This window comes from Ambystoma mexicanum, chromosome 1q, assembly GCF_040938575.1.
Source record: "Ambystoma mexicanum isolate Mex_15411 chromosome 1q, UKY_AmexF1_1, whole genome shotgun sequence".
Taxonomy (NCBI): Eukaryota; Metazoa; Chordata; class Amphibia; order Caudata; family Ambystomatidae; genus Ambystoma; species Ambystoma mexicanum.
The window spans coordinates 791,357,327-791,374,461 of NC_090922.1; the positions used below are offsets into that span (position 1 = coordinate 791,357,327).

Consider the following 17,135-nt stretch of genomic DNA (forward strand, 5'->3'; position numbering starts at 1 on the left):
CACAGGCAGAGCTTGCCTGGCGCCCATTTGTAAAGTGATATGGCCGCCAGATGAACCTTTGAGGTGTGAGCCAGGCCAACCACAGCCAGCGATAGATACGGGAGGTGCTGCAGAACAGTTATCCACAGCAGCGTAATATTCATGCGTCCTGTTCCACACCGTTAAGAGCTTCCATTTGTGCCTATAGCAAGACAAAGTAGAAGGATCTCTGGCGTCCAGGATCTTCTTGCATTACAGGGGCAACGAATAGTGCCCAAACTCTAGGGTTGCAGGAGTCAGGCCTCGAGGCTCAGCGACACTGGGTTGTGGTTTAGGATTGTTCTGTTTTCTTTGAAGAGGTCAGGAAGCAGCTGTAACCACTGACAGATGGAGCAGGTCAGAGTACCAGATCTGCCTTGACCACGCTGGTGCGATGAGGATCATCCTGCAATGGCAGAGTGTGTTTATAGGACCTAACAGTAGCAAATCGAAAAGAAGGCGTACAGGAAGAGCCCATCCCAGTGGAATGAGAAGGCATCCCCAGAATCCGCGGCAGAGGTATCTGCTGGCAAACATCCGGCACTTCGAGTCGGCAGCAAGCACGAAGGACTGCAGCTCCCTGCTGAGCGAGTCTGCAATGGTATTTTTGATGCCTGCCAGGTAAAAGGGGACTAGGAACAGATCTTGAAGAAGGTCCCAGCGCCTCAGGGACTGGGCTTCCACTGAGAGCTTGCGGGAGCATATCCCCGCCCTGCTTCTGGATGCAAAACATGGTTGTGCTGTCCACGAAGATACGCACCACATTTCCCTATAGCTGAAGCTGGAACAACTTGAGGGCATGGAAAACAGCCCGCTTCTCCAGGAGGTTTTTGTGCAAGTCCATCTCCGGGAGCCAAAGGCCTCTGGCATAAGATTGTCGCATTTGAGCCTCGCCCCTCTAGAGAGGTGTCGGTAGTGGCTGTAGCCTGGTATGGAGGAATCTGGAAAGGAGTTCCTCAAGAGGATGAGCTGACCACCCATGAAGAGCTTGGCGGAATGCCCGATTGAGGGTGATCTTGTCTGTCCATGTGCCTGTGAGCTGCTGCCACCTGGAATCTAGGAATTCCTGGAAGGGGCTGCATCTGGAGCCTGTAAAACGGAACCAGACTGATGCAGTAGGACATCATGCCAAACAGGGATCTGATGGAACAGACTGCTGCAATGGACGTGGTCAACATCCACGGACACTTCCCTAGGATTCAGGTTTTCCTCTTGGAGGTACATGGAGGGGCACGCTAGACATGAGTTTTGAGCTAGGCTCCTAGGAACAGCGAGTTCTGTGATGGCACCACACAGAACTTTGGATAATTGAGAATCCGAGCGAAGTGCAACGCTCACCTGGTATCCACGGGGACGTCACTCAGCCTGTTCTGACCTCTTACAACCTCGAACCCTTCCCTGGAGTCTACTCGACTGGCGACTGGGCCTTGTTTTCTTGGAAAGTGTGCTCTAAGTCTTGCTTTCAGCACAGGGGTGCGTTGATTGATGCAGGCTTGTTGCTGCCTAGTTACTTCATTGGCAAGAGTCCAACAGGCAAGTATAACGAGCCTTTTGAACAGTTCTCCAACTTTGTTCCTTTCCTTCCTTAGATGATGGCCGGCATCCAGGGATGGCGATGTGCTGCTGAGATGAGTAGCGCTGAAGGTGAGTGAGCGCGATGCGACCCTTTCGTATTTGTATTGAACTGAGTTCTTTTTCTGTGTCTTTTAGGTGCTGCGACGTTTTCAGCGTGGATGCCGGTTATGAAGAAATGCGGTGAGTAGGCACGGTATGCAGCGCCTCTAGATGTTTCCACACTAACCTGAGTGTCTTTTCCTTCTTGCAGATGGACGAGAGGTTCCAGAGACAGTTACCCCATAGCGGCTGGGATTCAGATAAGAGTTTAAAGCTCATACAGTCATTAAAAATAATCTAAGATTTGCTGAATGCTTACCAATGCCTTTTTTCTGTTCTTTTCCCTTTTCCTTAGGAAGCGGCGTGCTGGGATGGGAATGACACCGCCGAAGATGACCGGAGAACAGAAGAAGCGATGAATGATTGGCAGAAGCGCTGCAAGGTAAGGCTATTCCTAACTGTGTTCTTGCAGGAGAAGAGCGCAGAAGAAAGATGCAGGCCTACTGGAGACCGAACCAAACACGTTGTGTCACACTGCAGGTGCAGAAAACACAAAGCATGTGTCTCAGCCTGGGCGTGGCTTAAATAGTCTCTGGGTATCCCAGGTGTCTCTGGGCTGAACCACACCCAAAAGACTAGACTGCACATGCAGTTCTGGGAACTGAAATATGTGGGGGCATCCATCTTGTCCCCATCAATGCACTACAAGTCCAATCCCCAATGTTATCCTATGGGAGTGTGTGTGTGAGTCTGGTGCCACAAGCGCCAAGTCTGACTCCAGGTGGGTCTTTGGAGGGATGGAGACACCCTTGAGGGCCATGTAGGTGATCGTGGCCTGGCTCCAGCCTGACATCTTGGAGGGCTGGGGACATGAGGGGCAGGAATCATGACACGAAGTTAGGTGTATTGTCTCTGCCGTGTGCTGGGTTGCCAAAAGGCAACCAAAGCACAGATCTCAAGCAGGAGTCAAGACTGGTTACCAACAGTTAAGGGGTCAAAGCACCAACGATGGGGGTCTTGAGATCAGACTGGGCAGCAGGGCTTCACTGGAGGTGGTGCTGGTCAGCTTCAGTTGTCATCCCTGGGGCGTAAACTGGCTGTTCTTTGTAGAGGACTTGGCTCAACGATCCAATGGCTGCAGGAGCCCTACTTCTAACCAAGATTTGAGCTGGGAGCTTGCCCAAGTCCACCAATTGTAAGGACCTGCAGCATTTAACCAGTAGAGACTAGCCAATTATGGTGCAGGCATATTTACTGCCCAATGTACCTTTAAGCTAGACATTTGTGTACTAATGGTTAAGTCCTACTCTTGTCTGTTTTGTTTAAGCGAGATTACTTTGTTCAGGGAAACTGCAAGACAGGCCTTACAATGGTTGTTCGGACTACATGGGCTTTGAGAACCCAAGATGGTAGCCTCAATCTTCATAGTAGTTTCAACTGGTTTAGACCAGATTTGACTAGACTGGCATTGAGCAAGACAATGGACTTCCTGTTTGGGTGGTCTGGGTGTTTGGTGGTTTTTGGGGCCATCCAGATAGGCAGGCTGCCAAAACATTTTAGTGTCCGGAATGATGGGCTGAAAGCCCCTGTAATTCAAACAGAGTAAACCCGGTTCCTGAGATTGGTGCTACTAGATTATTTTGGAGGTGAGCCGGTCTGCTCGTCTGTGTCCCACAGTTTTGCACAGTTGCTGGCTGCATGCAGTGGCCTGGGCAGTTCTACGGTTTGGTTTATGTCCTGCTAGGTGCCCTTCACCAAGTTTTCCTCTTCCTGCCTCAGTTTTTACCCATCTGCTGGGACTAGACCTTCAATGGTGGCACTATTGTCCAGCCAACTTTCCTGCCCTGCACTTTCCAGTCTTGATTTTAGCAGCAGCTAGGTGTTGAAACTAACAGATGGCGGCCAGGTAACCCTTCACAGTACCCATCTGGAGGCCCGTCTGGGCCTAAAAGAAGAAACACCAGAACAGACGAGTCAAGGCATCTTACCCAGACTCCAAGCAGAGAATGCATGACCTTTGTAGGACTAGCTTTAATGGCTGGCCTCCAGGCTGAAAGGAGTACATCCATGTCGTCGTCCGACAAATAACATTCCTTATAACTTGGCCAACAAGCATTTCCAAGACTGATGAGTTTTGGATGGAGGGCCTGCCCCCACAGCTGGGACAGCATGTCGATTCTGGCCGGGAAGGCCCCAGGCAAGGCAGACTGATGTGTCCAGAAGATGTGGTTAACCATGCCCTCCGGGCTAAGTCCAGAGCCATCAAATTCAATGTAGACAAAAACAGCTGCAGTCTCCAGAGAGCTAGCGTAAGGACTGGGTTCAACAGGCACAGAGGGGATTGGAGTTCCACTAACTTAATGCGTCACCCAGAAATCTCTGCCAAGGTAAAAAAGGACTCTGCAGCGTCAGTTGAGACCCACATTTGTGGGAGAACACAGATGCTGCAGGGATAGAGGAAAGGCGGCTGTACACATAATTGTGCTGCTGAAAAGGTAAGTAGGTAGGGGGAGGTAGGGTGGGGGATGCGGGGCACAGTGATCCATAATGGAAGTCGTCAGCAATATGGGTGGCACTGTGATCACAGATACTCGTCTCACAGGGATCATCACACCGGGTTTAAAATTGATTTCTAGAATTTGGCCTGGTGGACAGATTTTAAAAGGCCAACCTAGTTTAAATGAACAGGGGAATTCAGGGGTTAGCCAAACCCAATTGAGCATGGTCAAGGTGTATAATCTGGAGAAAGTGAGTGGTTTCAGAATCCAAAATAATAAAAGCACACAATTCAATATGGACAGGCAACTACAAAAAGACCATTGTAGGCGCAAAAACACATTAGATAAATTAATCTAGCAGATACTAAAATCACAATACTCACTAATCAAACATATATACAGTCCTCTTTATACATGCGTACAATAACTTGGACAACTAAAAGTAGGCAGGTTGTGACGCAGTAGAATTAAGCCAGTTCACAAGAATAGGTCCTAACTTTATAAATCCAATCCCTGATGGATGGGGCCTTGTGCCCAAAAGTGACAAAGCTTCTAATGAGAGGGGACAGATGTAGGAAGAGTTCTTGTGGTGGTGAAATGTTTCAGAAGACATAAAATAAATTACAGGTATGTAAAATATGATTCCTATCAAAATCTGATCAAAAAGCAATGGAATGGAATGGAATAACCAAAGTGTATTCTAAGGAGACCAGGAGAAGGTGAATGCTTAGCAATTACTCTACTCTTCGAACCTCTGACTGAGATTCTCCCAGCTGACCAGGTAAGTTGACTGTGGGGTGCTGAAGGTAGGATTATCCAGCCAGTCAATCCATTAGAAGATGCTCAGGAGCAAGGATTTTTCTTGTCAGTTCCAGGAACCAAGTGCAACCCTTGGAGAAGAGGAAATGCAGAAGGCACTGATGCAGACCTCTTCAGGATACTTCAGACAGGGAAGATGAGTCCGAACGACTGATAATGCACACAGGCGACAAAGCATAGTTCCAGTCAAAGTTGAAGACCTTCCAGAGCAGGATTCCTTTATGCTGGGAAGCTGCGACTTGTGGCACCAGCTGGCGACGACCGAAATTCTGGCGAAGATTGAGAGCTGGTCAGTCCACAAAGTGATCTAGGGACCACTCCAAAGGCTGAGGATGGCTGATCCTCCAGAACCCATCAAAACTGGTTGGTCCCACGAGCCCAAGGGTTGAAGCACTGCTAAGGGCCTTTGCTGTTAAGGTAGTCCAGCATGACTGGAAACAAGTTTAAGGCCAAGTTTAAGGCCACCAAAGGTGAGGACCTGCACTATTCAAACAGCCAGCAGTGGTCTAATCATGGACCACTGTGGGTTTCTCTCATTCCCCACTCCTAGACTTGCAGGCGCCCTAGGTGTGCAGTGGGACCAGACAGTCCCACCCACATCAGGTCAACAGTAGCCCACGAAAGAAGTAGATTTCCCGGGCGAATGCATGACCATATAAGGGATTTCCTGACCTGAGAAGGCAGGAATAAAGCCAAAGGACAAGCGAAAAATCTTGTAGCACGGCCATTTCATGGCACTAGCCAGGTCTAGTAGCCATACGAGGCAAACGCGAATGTGCACACTAAAATGCAAAAATGGTAAACATAATTGCTGCCACGAGTTTGTCTTTAAGCACATATAAAAGTAACCAAAATCCGAGGTATAAAAGACTAGGGTGGTGCTGTGTGCACTGCTAAAAAGCTGGTAAAAAGGCAATATATACATCGTTTCCCAGTACAGATCGTCTGAAGGACTAATCAGTTTCCCCATGACAAAAAGAGCAAAGGTCATGGGGGTGAAGCTGAAGGCTTCATTTCCCTGTAAGAGGTCAGGCCAGGTTCAAAAGCAAAACGTTTCAGAATCCATAGAATAGAGAGGGGATGTTGCCTAAGGAACAAGTTACTTACGTGTAACTGTTCTCCAGCATGGATTCACATGCTCATGAATATTCCCTGTCGGGCCAGAAATCCTCAGTAAAAGAAAAAAGTTTAACTTATAAACTATTTCTCCTCTAAACCAATCACTGAACTCAGGGACATACTGACCCCAGCCAGTGACTGCCCTCTTCCCAAGACCCTCCTCTGGCAGCCATCTTCAGCTTTAGTAAGCATGTAAAGTGGCAGTATGACCAAGAAGAACTGCAGAGGGGACGGCGGGAGGGTTCGCATGTGGATCCATGCCAGACCCATGCTGGAGAACAGTTACAGGTAGGTAATTTGTTCCTTCTCCAGCATGGGGTCTGGCATGGATTCACATGCTCATGAATAAATACATAGCAGTACAACATTACACAACCATGTTGGGTGGCATGGCTCAATAGAAACAATTACTCTCACCTCGAACAGGCTCACCTTCAAGCGAACAGGTTGTGCATCACTGCTTGGCCGACCCTGGACTCCTCCCTGGAATCCCTGTCAACGCAGAATTTTGTGTAGGTGTGTGTGGACCTCCACGTAGCAGCCCTGCAAGTGTCCAGCAGAGGCCCACCAGACAGGAATGATATTGCAGCAATCGCTCTGGTGGAATGAACTCTTGGACAGACAGGCAGCCGTCGGTTTGTCAACCAATGACCTGCGTGATACAGCCGGAGAGCCGCCTGGAGATAGAAGCCTTGGAGGACAAGGCCTTCCCATGGTTCATTACACAACTACACAGTACCAAATTTCACGAATAGTTGAGACGTCTTCCGGAAACTCTTGTTCGTGCCTCATAGAACTTCAGAGCATGAGCCACATCCAGCAAATGCAAGTTCTTTCAGCCAGCAACAAAGGTTTCGGAAAGAACACAGGCAACACCAAAGGCTTGGTGAGGTGGAATTCCCACAAATTTTGCCATGAAGCAAGGGTGCGTCCGCAGCACCACCCTTGTGTCGTGAAAAGTCAGATACCGCTTTTTGCAGGATAGGACCTGGATCTCACCTACACTCCTGGCAGAGGCGATGGCCACGAGTAAAGCAGTTTTCCAGGTGAGGAACGAGAGGGGCCCAATGCATAGGCTCAAAGGGGTTCTCACGATAGGGCAGGTGTCTTCACTGGTAGGAATGCTTGAAACAGTCCTTTGACGAACTCCTTGATGAGACGGTGGGACAAAAGAGAAGATAGACCTGGTGTAGCGTGAGATAGCCGCCAGATCCACCTTGATAGAGGAATGCGCCAGCACGCCTTGGCCAAAGACAACAAGTACAGAAGAACCTGCGGGCCGTGACCCTCAGAGGATTGATCTTCTGTGACTGGCACTACTTAGCAAAATTCTTCCACTTGTGCCTCTAGCACTTGAGTCAACAATGCTCTGGCACGGACCTGCCTGAAGTCCGCTGGCAACTCTTACCTAGGAACTCTAAGGCTACAGGAGCCAAGCCCTCAGGTTCAGCGACCCTGGGTCGTGACGCAGGATTGTGCTGCCTCCTCTGGTGAGCAGATCCTCGACGACCAGCAGCTTGAACAGTGGCGACATGGACGGGCTGAGAAGAGGATCAACCTGCATCTGCACCGTTTGAGGTGATTTATGACTCATAGCAGGAGCTGCAATGGAGCAAATTCGTACAAAAACAGGCCTTCCTACGTGGAGGAAAAAGCATCCCCGTGCTCCTCGGCTGGAGGAACTTGCTGGTGAATTTCTGGCATTTGGAATTCGTCGTCATCGCAAACAGATCGATCTAGGGTCTGCCCCACTTGAGGAAGAAGCGGTCCACCTATCCTGTCAAAGTTCCCAATCGTGGCAGGAGCATAGGTTTCCTGCTGAGGGAGTCGGCAATGGTGTTCTTGACTCCCACCAGGTCAAAGGGGATGAGGAACACCTCTTGGGCGACAGCCCAGTGCCACAAGTCCTGCACCTCTCTGGAGAGTGCTGGGGATCTGGTGCCCTCCTGCTTCCTAATGTAGAACATTGTGGTGTTGTCTGTGAAGACTCACCACTTTGCCCTTCAGGGAGGGGAGGGGGAGAATGACTTGAGGGCCTGCCTATAGCTCCAGGATATTGATGTGGCGATCCCTCGCCTCCGGTAGCTGCAGGCCTCAGGCATGGAGATGTCTGGTGTGGACTCCCCCAGCCTTCCAGGGAAAAATCTGTGGTGACTGTCTCCTGGTACGGGGGCTCTGAAATCCTGTGCCCCCATTACCTTAGCACTTGACAGAACTTCTCGTTGAGAGCAATCTTGTCTGCAAAGCTTCTAGACACATGGATCCACAGAGTATGGAGGAATTCAAATGGGTTACATCCACAACCTGCAAAGCCGGATCAGGTAGATGCACAACATCCTGCAGAGCAAGGACTTGATGGTCCGCACCACAGCGCTCTTAGGTTCCAACAGCCGTTGTACCTTACCCAGAGGGCCGCCATCCTCTCCTCCGAGGGAGCCACCAGATAGGAGACCATGTTGATCCTGGACCTGTTCTGCAATGGATTCAATGAACAATTTACAGGCCCCGTTTGTCTTTCTCCCTTTGATGGTGCCTGAAACTACCCATTCAACACGGTGTTGAGGAGAATAGTGGATGTTTTAGATTATCCCCTGAAGAATGTTCGCCCGAAAGGGGTTGTGAAGAACAGAAACATGTTGGCATTGTTATTTTAATGACACATTGAGATTTGTGTTTTGTGATGTGATGTCTCGTGTATGTGTACAAATTGAGGACGATGTTTTAGAAACTGTTTTTTCTATTGTTAGAAGCTGCACTGTGTTAGGTGAGGGTAGTTTTTTAATGTTTAAATTTTAGTTGAAATACTTTGAATATTTTTGTAAGCCAATTTTAGCATGCAGTCCATTCTGTCAGGACTTGTAGTGCTGGAAAATCTATCAGAGGTTCCCAATTGAGGTGGTTGAGTGTGAGTAGAGAAAACTAATCATCTTACTCTTTATTGTATTATACAAATTGATATCCCTATTGGTGGAGTAAGATGTCACTATATAAATAGGGACTGTGTGTACCCATTTGAACATAATGCAAGAGATTCAAGCAGGACTTTGGATAATTGAAGAGAACCCCAAATCCGTCAGCAGCCAGACAGTCCTCTCCATGCGTTCGGCAGCTACTTCCCTTGACTTGGCCCGGATGAGCCAGTCGTCGAGGTACGGGTACAACTGTATCCCCTGTAGATGCAGATGGGCCGCAACTGGTGCCAGGCACTCCTAAAACACACTGGACGCTAACCTCAGTACGAAGGGGAGGGCTTTGAATTGGTAGTGCCTTCCCTGTACCACAAAGCACAGCAACTTCCAATGAGTCTTGTGAATGGGGACGTGGAAGTATACATCCTCCAGAGCCAGCGACATCAAGAAGTCTACCTCCAACTGGCCGAGCACATGCTGCAATGTGATCATCCTGAATTTTTGGGACTTCAGGTATTTGAGGCGTCGTAGGCCTAGAATGGGCCTCCAGCCCTCGGTCTTCTTTACCAAGAAGTATCTGGAGTAGACTCTGTAGCCCCCACAGTCGCTTTGGAACCAGCTCCATCGCCCCTTTTCTTACCATTGCCTGTACTTCCTACAGCAGTTAGGGGATGTGCTGCTCCTACCAGTCCACCGGTGATATCCACGGGCACTTCTGCTGGAACTCGTGTGTCAGTAGGCAAGAGCGTCCAGCACCCATCGGTCGGTGGAGATCTTCCACATGCTGAAGAAGCCCGTAAACCGGTATCCCACCGGGGTGCATGGGTGGGGGCCCAACATCATGGCCGGTTAAATCTTGCTTCGGGGCTTGCATGCTGCCCTGGGAGCGGCGTTGGCCACCTACACCAAAAGCCTTGGAATTGCCTCGGTAGGCCTCCATGGTCGGGGAGGGTCGAGGGTATGAAGAGGACCCTCTGCCGAAACCTTTCAGCGATCTGCCAGATTTGCCGCTGGAGGCACGAAAGGGAGGGCAGTGTTGTAGGGTGCCCAGGGCATGGGCAGTTTGTCAGTCTTAATGACCTGCAACGAACCGTCGATGTCCTTCCCAAAGAGGTGGTCTCCGAAGGGCACGTGTGCAGCACCCTCATCTGGAAATCCTGGCAGAAGATGGCTTTCAGCTAACCACAACGACGGAGGCAGACACGGTTACCCATCTGCCGGAACCCTGTGCCCACGACAAACCGGGCCACTGTGATGGCATGGTCCGATGCCACCGCCCCCTCCTGGAGCATGGAAAGCGTCTTGACCCATATTTTGGGTAGGAACTCCAGCAGTAGGGCCATCTTATAACACTGTTCCCTGTCATACCTGGCCAGAATTGCAAGTGCATTGGCCGCCTTGACTGTGGATGCAACAGAGTAGATCACCTTTCTTCGCATGGCATCCAACTTCTTCCCCTCGCTATCCTGAGGGACAGGATGAAGACGACTGGTTAGACTAACTTCTTGCTGCTGCCGCCACCACCAAGTCCGGGGAAGGCTGTGACTGTAGGCTCTTGGTTGCAGACTGGCACCCAGTATTTTTTTCTCCAGCCTATCCCTCTTGGGTGGATTTCTCAAAGCTAGGCCCTCCTACCAAACATTGTCCAGGAGAGGCACCGCCAAGATAGTCTTCCTCTTTGCCTCACGCCGTTGAATAGGAAACCTTCCTCCTTGGTCTCTTCTGCCGTCGGATGGAAGAGTTCGAATGCTCTGGCGACCATGGTATAGAATTACCCCACCTCGTCCAGGGAAGAAGCACTTTGCTGCGGCAAACTGCCAACCGTGGCCATGTCGTCCGTGTCAGTAGTCGCTGTTTGCAACCCCATTTCCCTAGGAGGCCAAGCGTGTAGGTTGATGCAGCAGCGTAGGATGCCGCTCCCTCTTTTTTGCCAGCTGCTGGTCCGTGGCCACCGAGGTCAGTGGTGTTGTCTGCATCCTTTTCTGAATATCTGACACCTGGTTGTGTAGTCGAAAGGATGTCCAGTGATACATCCCTCAGAGGGGTTGGGGCGGTAGGCCTACTGGGCCCCATGCCACCATCTGCATTTCCACGACTCATTCATTTCCCCCCCCCCCCACTCCTCGGCATTTCCGCCGTCAGCATATTCATCAACCACGTCCTCCTGGATCGTGTGTACGGACACATGGTCCTCTTCGTCCAAGGAAGAAATATCCGTACACTGGATGGCATCCTCCTCTGTGTCCTCTCCACCGGCTTGGGCAGGGATACTCTGAGCACTGCCCCCTTCGCCTTCCAGAGGGCAGCCGTCACCAACTCTATTGTCAACTTCACCTGGGGCACCTGGGCCTTCTGGGACAGGTCGGTCGCCTTTCCCTGCACCTTTGTCTTTGTCTTCTCTGGCTTTTCCCGCAGCTTGGCCGGGTTACCCGATTTCCTCTTCAAGGAGGAGCTGGAGCGATGGCTGGAGAAGGCGGCAGATGGTGAAGATGAGCGCGCCCTGCTCATCGCGTGACCCACGCGCGCAGTGACCCCAAAAGAAACAGACATGGTGTGCTCTGCATGGTCCTGGGGTCACTACATATGGGGCGCCCTCAAAGGACTTAGAAGCCCGCTTCTAGGACCGACCAGTCCTGGGTGAGGCATGCCCCTGCTTGAGCCACGGCATGCCATTCTGCCAACCTACTGTAATGATCCTTCACGGTTCGCTTGGCGAAGCAGATTGTCTGCATCCGGATCACAGGGAAGCAGATTGTGCAGAGGCACTGGAGGGGTTGGTCCTCTACAAAGCATTCTGCAATCTGCAGCTGGAGCAGAGCCTGAATGGGCTTCCCTCCTCTTCGGACATGGTCCGGAGGGCACAGTAGGCCAGACGGCCTTCTGAAATCTTCTACTTCGACTATTCTTGCCCTTGAGGGTCACTGAAATTCACGGACATACGGATTCCAGCTTGTCAGGCGAAGGAGCGAAAGAGCACAGGCTCGGTTTGACAAACAGAACTACCGAAAACCAGAAACAGATCCCACATGTTGCCAGGCAACAGTCCATGGACAATGAATTAGCCAATGAAGCACCCTCTTGCCTAACCAGGTCTCCGGCACCACCAGAACAGAGGAGGACATGAAGACCAGTTGATTAAGTTAGGCTGTAGTGGAACAAGCTTCTGGGACCAAAACTGGTAGAAGCTTGTCACTCAATCCTCAGGAGGGAACAAAGTCCACCTAACCGCTTCATAAAACGATACATCTAAGGCAGTACATACGCTACACTCTTAGTATAAGACTATACCACCCAAGAAAGTTGGTAGCATGGACCGAGCAGCCAGGCTCATCTTAGGAGGGAGAGAGGGCTGTAACTTGGTACAAAGAAAATGTAGCATACATATGGTACGCTGAAACACTATGTATTTTAAAAAATAAAGGGTTCATTTAAATAGAAGTGGACCAAGATAATTCTAAGTTCTATAACATAAAACACAATCATAAAAACCAACTCAATAACTTTGGTGTGCAAACCAAGGTATAACCTCACCGCCCATAAATGCAAGTGTAAGGTGGCGGAGAGGAAGTGGAGGGCATCGGGCGCACCCCCTGACAAACAGGCCTGCCACCTGCTCCAAAGGCAGTACAGACTGTCCTAAGACGAGAGCCTACATCCAAGCCAGCATCTCTGCGGCATCCAACAACTTGGCCAAACTTTTTAAAAACTGCAAGAAGCTGGCCAATCCTCCTCCTCCTCTATCACCATTGCTTGCCCATCTGAGGCAGTCTCCTCCTCCTTTGCCCTATTCACCCCCAACTATGTTTCTAGACAAGTCCATCTATGAAGGTCTTGTCAAAGCTTCTCCCTTGCTCATCAGCCACCATCAAGGACCCTTGCTCCAGCCTTGCCCAATTTCTGCAATCACTCCTTTGCTTAAGAGGGAGGGGAAGTTCCAGTGGCACTCTTGTCCACCCCTTCTTTAAAAGCCCTAGGCCAATACTTGCTGTCCAGCTAACTATCGCCCAATCTCCATCACCCCTTTCCAAGGCAAACTCTTGGAAAAGCTGGCCATCTCCCAGCTTAATCTACACACTGAATCTGTTGGTTGCCTCCATGACCACCAGTCTGGCCTCAGTGCTGCCAGAGGCACGGAAACTGCTCTCCTGGACACCTGTGAAGACTTGCTCTGCAATCTTGACTCTAATCCCCCTTCTGTCCTCATTCTCCTTGATCTATCCTCGGCTTTCGAGACAGCCAACCATGCTATCCTGCTTAATCACCTCTGACAAAATTGGTATTACTAATAGGCCCTGGCCTGGTTGACCTCCTTTCACAGACCCTCTCAGGTCCAACTGGGGTCTTTCCTCTTCCATCTCTCGACTTGTGGTGTTCCACAGGGATCTAACCTCTCTCCAACCTCTCTCCCTGGCTCTTCAACCAGTTCCTGGCTCCTCTTGCCCACCGCATCGCTTCTTTCTGCGAATATTTTACATTTTATGTGGATGAACTCTGCTCTCTCAAAGACTCCGCTCAGCCACTTCTGCTTGTCTCATACCAGACTGTCTGGCCACAATTCAGGAAGGGTGTGCCGCCAATAATCTCTGCCTTAATGACAACAAGACTGAGATCCTCCTCATTGGTACACCTGCTCCCTCATTTCCTGTCCGGCTGCCCACTCTGGGGCCTCTTCCTTCTCCTTCCTGTGAGGCCAAGAACCTTGGTTGCATCTTCGAATCCAGCCTCTGCTTCTCTCCTCACATCGGACGTCTTGTTAGGAAAGATTTCATATTTGAATATTATTTTCCCTCCATGTGTCAACCCCCAAACCATTTGCTGCCGTTTAAACACCCTGAACTAAACTTTGCCAGAGAAGCACAGCCCTCAGCCGCACTCCTCTGGGCTTTCGCTCACTTTTTATGGGGAAACTGACAGGCCCTTAAGACAGTCAGTATCTGGGAGACCTGGTTTCCCTTTGTCCTTTCCTCCTGTTGCAACTTTTGTGCAACATGTAACAAGTGTGCAATGTAACTTAACTTGCAGCACACTTGGGTCTCTAGTCATTCCAAAGGCCCTAGAAACTCGCTGGACTTTTTATGAACTGTGCAGATGTGTCAGGGACAGGACTGGTGGCAGCTATCGTTTTTGTATATTTTTAACCCTTTGCCAGGTTAGCCGCGTTTGGCATGAATAGGTGGCCTGGCTCCAAAATGGCCATGCCACGAGGTTATTTGTCCTGTCATTTGGCCATCTTGCCCCTTCACATTCCCCAGGTCGAGTCGACCCGGGTCAATCCTTATTTGGGCATGCACTTTCCCGCAAAACCCCATGCTTTCGCGGGCTTCTGCATGTCTTGTGCGTGTGCCTCAGGATGTAGGCTGGGATGTCTGTTCCCAATACACATCCTGGGTGCCAGAGAGTCTGGAGTGCCCTGAATGCCTGGGACCACTGTGGTCCGTGATTGGTCCAGGCATGGAGTGTTTGTGAGCAGATCTCCCATTGGGTCTACTCTGTTTTGGCGCAAAGGGAACTTTGGATAAGAGGAGGCTGAAAACACGACTACCATGTCGATCCCCTGAGTTCACATGATCAAAGGATAAGGAGCCAAGTATCCTGCAACAAGAAGCTGAGTCGAGGAACCACTGGAAGGTTTGGCACCCTGAGCGCGTTGTCCTGTGAGACCCTTCTGCCTCTGATCGTCCCAGAAGGTCTGCGAAGACGCTTCGACCCATTGGAATAGTGGGATCAACTATTCTCGTCACCTTCAACAAACCCTGCAAGTAAGCCTCTACGGAAGTGTCCCTGGGCCAACCAGTGGGCTGACCATCTTACACGGGACGTTTGCTCTGTCACCACCGCTGTTTCGAGGAGGCCCTCGAAACTTGGTATATACTGCTTTCTCTGAGTCCACAGCACCCTCACACCGAATATTGTGCACTTGGCATTCCCAGGTCTGAAGTGAGACTAGTGTGCCCGGACCGGAGTAAGCACGGTTACTGTGTTGCCCTGCTGTGTCAACGACCTGTGCAAGTTCGCTGCATTTGTGACCCCCTTGACCCTGAAGCCTGCTGCAGTGGTATTGGGCCGATTCCTCCACCCGGAGCGGAGAAATCACCACTGTCCCGTTTGGGAATCCCCGCTGTATCTCGGAAACTACACTGTCGAGACGTCCTGATTGTCGCATTCGTACCTGCCAGCGAAGTGGACTGTACTGGCGAAGTTTGGGTCTGCCTGCGCCGGGGACCGGTGAGTAGTCCTTACCCCAACCGGTGGCCCCTAGCGCAAGAGCCCATTTTTCCACACAAAATGGCCCGAGTGCCCGTTCCCTTTCCACAGCTATTGCGAAATAGCGACTCCATCCCGCACTCTCCACCTGCCTCTGCCCTCAAGTGGAGGTCCTGCTTGAATAGTGGGAACTTGTTCATCGCCTTATCCACCTTCCTGAGCTGCTAGAGACCCTTGAAGGGACCCTATTTTCTCCATTGGCACAAGCGCATGCATGTACTATTGAGCATAAGTCTCTTCTCTTCATAGGACTTGGACTGCCTCTTAGTTAGGTGTATTCTCGATGATGAACTGGGTCTAAAGATTACTTGCACTGCCTCTTTTCCTCCCCATCTAGGTGGTCTACATATTTCGTGCTTTTAACCCCTTAGGTCTTGTATATATATTGTATTGTCTTGTATTGGTTTACAATAGTGTTACTGTGATTCTTTGCTATGGTCTATGTTATAAAGGCCTTGTAATAAATGTGTCTATATTTTTAATATAACACCTGTCTGGAGTAATTTGTAAGTACTTACTTTGTGTGCTCATTGAGGTCTTTCAGTCACCCTCACCCCTCCTGAGACTTCGTCTTGACCGCCTGCCATAGCTACCCTGATTGGTCTGGCTTGTCCAGAGGTTACCCTGTTCCAAGAAACTAGGTTGGCCTTCTGAACCTCTGCCCGTCCAGGTCCAAGTTCAGAAATCCTTCTTAACACATCTCTAAGAAGTCAAACTATCAGATGCACATCCTCAGAGGTATTTTCCTTTTCTCACTTTCCACCAGAAGCACACTGTCTCCAGAGCTCTAATCCTCTCTAGGCTGGACAATCACAACAGCCTCTTTCTGCAAGACTGGTCCTTGGCCTCAAGCCCATGGATCGTATCTCTCCAGCTCTGTAATCGCTTTACTGGCTCTCTGTGGTTGCAAGGATTATCTTAAAGACCCTCTGCATCGTCCACAAGGCATTCTGGGGTCCAACTTTCTAATCCAAAACATCTTCCTTCTCCAGCTCTCCACTATTCCACCTCGGAGAGTCAGACGCTTCTCCAAGCAGAGAGTTGGGGGCAGATCTATCTCAGCGGCTGGAGCATACCTCTGGAACAGCCACCCTGCCCCTCTCAAACTTGAGCAGAACCACCTCCAGTTCCAGAAGCACCTCAAGACCCTTTTCATTTATGCTTTCTCTCTTCCTCTCCCCTGCTGATGCGCCCGACTGCTCCGCACACTAGTCATCCTCTGAACTTGGGCGTAGGCTCCTGCATGTCCAGTTGCCCTTGCACTGCCTGAGATTCCCAGCACTTAAGGGTATGTACGTGCAACCCTACAGTCACTTCTCTCTGCACTTATAAGCCACGCGCTGGCTGCATTTGAGAGTTAACTGTACTTCCACATTCCCCCTACCCCCCTGGGACTTCTCTTCCCTTTTCCCCACACTTGTGCGAGCTGAATGACAAGCCCTAGTACGATTGTTATTTTGACCTCCCTTTGTTTCCCCCTCCTTGTCCTGTCGCGCCTGAAAATACTTGTAAACAGGCGAGTCATAAATTGCACATCATTTAGAAGAGCAAGAACCAACTTTAGGCGAGTCAAACCTAAGGTTATACATTCAGGGTAGTAATATACTATTATTGTGGAAGACCAGGTTAAATTTACTTTTAGAATACAATCAGTATTTCAAGGGTAACTGGCCAAGGCAGTCATGGAGTGACACTAAGCAATGAAATCACATAAACCAACCCTGTTACAAGTATACTTTTTGGAACATTACATTTTTTATAACTCAGTTCAGAGCTAGTAAAACAAATCATTGAGTAGATTGAGGCCCCTCCATAAAGTATGTACACAGAATAACTTTTAGAATGCACTAAGTTAATCATGGAAAGCAAAACCCGAGATTTAAGAAAGAATGTA

General features: G+C 50.0%; 1 protein-coding gene across 4 annotated transcripts in view; it reads right to left on the reverse strand.

Annotated features, from left to right (window-relative positions):
- The window catches only part of TPR (translocated promoter region, nuclear basket protein), a 2,097,972-nt gene that overhangs the window by 1,603,860 nt on the left and 476,977 nt on the right, over positions 1-17,135 (reverse strand). The window lies entirely within an intron of this gene.